The following is a 4,383-nucleotide window of genomic DNA, read 5'->3' on the forward strand; positions in this document are numbered from 1 at the left end:
TCGGAATCATCTGACCACTAGATTGACAGGAAACCACCATTAAGACTACAAATCAAGTTGTGGGCCCCACCTAGACATTCATCGGCCTGATCTTTGATCCCAGGCCCTTCATGGGGACTCTCCCAAATGAAATGGACGGAGTGGATTTTCCACAAACATCGCGGTGGACCCCACCTCGAGTCGTGAGTGCATGGGAGGTTTGTGCGCCCGCTGTGCACTGAACCAAGGGGCTCAGTCAAACGCTGCTGACCGGCTCTTTCCTTAAGAAGAGAGGTTTTCTCTCTCTCTCTCTCTCTCTCTCTCTCTCTCTCTCTCGCTGGTTTTAACAGCAATGGTCGGATGACCGTTTGGGACCGTTCGTGGGCTACCATGATCACCCAACTTGATGATCCAAATCGTCCATCTAACAGAGGACGCGTGTGAGACCAAAAGCCAAGTTTCACTTCAGACTTTCATGCATGTATAGACACACAAACCTCGCTGTAAATGGCCCTACAAAACCATATTTCCAAAAATGGCAACTGTCCTCCTTGCCACGAGAGCAATCCGTGTGCTCTCTCCCCTCTCCAATCCCAGCCCTTTAATTCAGCGTATCCCGACCATTTTTTTGGGAAAATCTCAGCCATCCATTTGCTTAGGGTGTTCCTTGCAAAACCAGGGATTGTTTTGGTTCCCACCCACTGTTTTGAAGGCGGATTCAGCCAGAACGAATCTGGACCGTGTGGTTTTAATCCAATGGATCAGGATGGAGCTAGGGTTCGTTAAAAGCACATGGGGATTGAGCAACAGGGGCTCATTCTCCATTTTCAGCAACTGCGCTCGAAAAACGGCAGCCACCTTCCGCCTTCCTTTGAACCCACCACTCAAACGATGGTGGAGCTTCGAAACTTCTCACCTACAAGCTCCATTACACCCCTAAGAATTCACCCATGCGGTCGGATTGGAGAAAGAAGCAGTGGGTGGGAGTCTGCCATTGACGTCGGTGCCTTCTTCTCCGTTTGTGCCACACCTGAGTCAAGCCAACGCAGCAAACATCAGAACCGGCCGGGTAACAGTCTACCCTCCTCATTTTTCTTTCGCTCAATAGCACGTTGCCGTGGGAGTCAATCGGCTGAGATTGGGAGCCTCTGTGAGAGCTAAACGACCGTCAGTTAGGCCAGTACTCCACCTCTATTAGTTACACTAGCCAGAAACTGTCTCTGATCTGGGCCGAGAAGCAAGCCATTAACTGAGCTAAATAAGAACATCAGCATGACCGTGTGTGGACCGAAACCAACGACTGAGCATGGTGCTGAGGTCGATCAGTGTGCTGGACTGAAACCAGCCACGTTTGGGTTGAAATCGGCCTCAGATACTGGGCTGAGATCAGGCCTCAAAGAGGCTCAGCTGGGCCGTCCTTGGGCTCGGTTCCAGTCTCCAATCAGCCCTGGGTTGGGCCGCACCAAATTTCTTGATAAACCGTGGTTTTGTATTGAAGCCCAGCCGCTGATCTGGGCTGAGGCTTGGGTTGTGTCCAGCTGCAATAGGGGGCCAAGCCAGCCATTTCAATTGGGCCAAAATCTGGCCATAACTTGGGCCGCGATTTTGGCCAAGCCTAGCCACACTACTGGGGCCTGAACCAAACTCAGTGGGCCCCACCATATATACTATGGGCCACAATCAGGGCCATGATCAGCCTCAGGCTAGGGTGGGCCTCAGCCATCATCTTGGGCCGTTAGTGGGACTGTAGTTGGTCCCTGCATGGGTTTCAATCAAGGGCTGAGATCAGCCATGTCTTAGGCTGAAAAAGCCCTCCATAGGACCCTCAATCAGGCCCAAAAATGGCCTGAGATCAGGCCATGATCTAAGTCATGAGCTGGCCAAAAATCTGACCTTACCTTGGGCCCAGAAGTGAGCTGAAATCATCCCAGGGATAACCCATATTCTGGGGTGGAGAAATCTAGCAGGTTGGGCTGAAATCACCATCCAGTAGGCCTCACCATAAGGTGCAGTGGGCTGGTCCCACTTGGGTTTAGATTAGACCCAATATCTGGGCTGCCCTATTAGGGCAAAAGTCTGGTGAGCCTGGCCTCTCTAGTGCTGGCCCAAATAATAATATGATACATGGGGCCCTTTAGACCTACACTAGACTCATTCTAAAGCATCGCCATAATTATCATTATTAGGAATTCTAATATTAGAGATGTATGGCCTGTAGCAAATTATCTACACTAATGTTAGATATTGTGTATAAAGATTATTATTATTAAATATTAATATTTTACTCTATTATTATTAAATATTATCCTTAAGGGTAGAACATATTATGTGTTTTCATCAAAATGATTAATAGTGTCACGTTACCTAATATTGGGTATATATGGTTGTTTTGAAATCATTAGTATCAGTCATTGTTATATTATCATTAGTAAATGTTCTGTTATCATTACCTAGGGGTTATTAGTCATTAGATAGTGGCGATACATTCAATATTTATGGATCATCATTATTAATATGGATGGATTGATACTCCTATTATGAATATTAATTGGCACATTTTACAATGATAATGCTAATAATAATATAGGATTCAAATCCTAGAATCTAAAGCCTATAACTAAACCCCAAGATGAAAACCCTAACTCTATATTAAAACCCTAAAAGTTAACCCTAGGTTATGATCTTAAACCCTAGGTAGTGATTAGAACTTTGACCTAATTATACAAGTTCATGATTTTTGGTAGGATATAATTCTAAGGGCACAAGCACTTAGCGACACTAGAAGGCGATTCAAAACATAAGGTGATGATTCTTCCCCTTGAGCTTTCCATCTTCTCATTAGCTTAAGTTATAGTTTTTATTAAAAATTATAATTGATATCTCTCTCTTATAATCACATGCATTAGCTGGTGGAAATTGAATTGCTATATTGCCTGCTTAATGTTCATCCTGTATATTTGTTCATGCTTGTGAATTATTTGTGTATTGCTTATGGACTTTAAACTGGTACATTAGTGGGAAACCCCCACCTATAAATGTACACCCATACTTGGGATGTAACCCGACTGGTTGTGATTAAAATGGACCTTCGACTTAGTGGTTATTGAGTAGTGGTCTAAATGGATCATTGATGTGGGCCTACCATCCAGGGTTATTGTGTCCAAATGATTTTCAAGGATGGTCTTTTATTGCATGGTTTTGACACTCGCCCTATGAGGCCTATTTTGATAATTGCCTTATGTGGCTTGTTTAATATCGCCCTGTGTGGCTTTGTTCTAATATTTTCCCTATATGGGTTCGATGTTTTATACTGTGTAACCATACGATGGTAAGCCGCATATATTGTAATATGATTGGCCACTAGTCGACGGGTTTCCATTAAACATCCTAAGATGGTAGCCTCATGAGCCGGAGATGGTGGTAATGGGACACTATGCCCGAGTTATCGGCCTACGCTGGGCCATGTGCTCCCCATAGTGACCTTTGAGCTTATCTAAATTGGCTGGTTGTAAATGGACTAATAATGACTTGGCTAATCATGCATGCATGGCATACTACGACGGCTTGGATCATTATGCCCATGCGATTACGCTGCGAGTTGCGCTAATGACCAGCCGATCGATTTATGATGATGACTTGGATCACTCATGCCCATACGATTACGCTGCGTGTTGCGCTGATGACCACTCACATCTTTGGGTGACAACCCCATTGCCTGTCTGGATGTTTTTCCTGGGGCTCCGACCGTCCGGATGATTTACCCAGGTCGATGATTGCATTCATGCATCCATGTACCTAATAAGACTGCATTTACTCTGTTTTGGTTGTCTGGATGTTTTATACTATTTCTTACCTAATGCGGTGGTGTGTAATCTTGAGGGGAATTCACACTGAGTTGGCCACTCATCCATCAAATATAAAACCGTACAGGTAGTACAGGTGGCTTAAGTGATATGCATGTTCAGACTTGATAAGAAGCAGGGTACGATCACCAGGAATGCTTGACTGTATGCTTGGAGGAGCTGTGTGATCTTGCGGCTTATATTTATATGATTTCTATTATTTCTCATGTATTAGATCATGTAATTCTTGTACTCGTTAAATTCAGAGACATTGGTTTGTATAAGTCATTATGGGCAACTTCTTGTAAATTTGAATGATAATGAAACTTTCCTTTATGTCGATTTGTCCACTCTACGCTCATCTGCCTACTCTGATAGTTTTAAAAAAAAAGAACGTACACTTGAATTTGACCATCCTTTAAAGTTAACACTCGGGTTTCTGGGACACGGGTCATATACTCGAGTCCTGAAAACCGGGGCGTTACATGGGACCCATGGCATGATGTAAGTGTTTTGTGCATGTTTATCTGATGGATGGGTCAACCCCTGTAGCAATGTGCTG

The 4,383-nt window shown here is 44.2% G+C and overlaps 1 long non-coding RNA gene across 1 annotated transcript; it reads left to right on the top strand.

Moving 5' to 3' along the window:
- Positions 1 to 828: 828 nt before the first annotated feature.
- On the top strand, positions 829 to 4,105 carry LOC131247292 (uncharacterized). Its single transcript, XR_009171608.1, has 2 exons — positions 829 to 1,048; positions 3,910 to 4,105. It is a non-coding gene; the product is annotated as an uncharacterized LOC131247292 (long non-coding RNA).
- Positions 4,106 to 4,383: the final 278 nt, after the last annotated feature.

This window comes from Magnolia sinica, chromosome 5 (assembly GCF_029962835.1).
Source record: "Magnolia sinica isolate HGM2019 chromosome 5, MsV1, whole genome shotgun sequence".
NCBI lineage: Eukaryota > Viridiplantae > Streptophyta > Magnoliopsida > Magnoliales > Magnoliaceae > Magnolia > Magnolia sinica.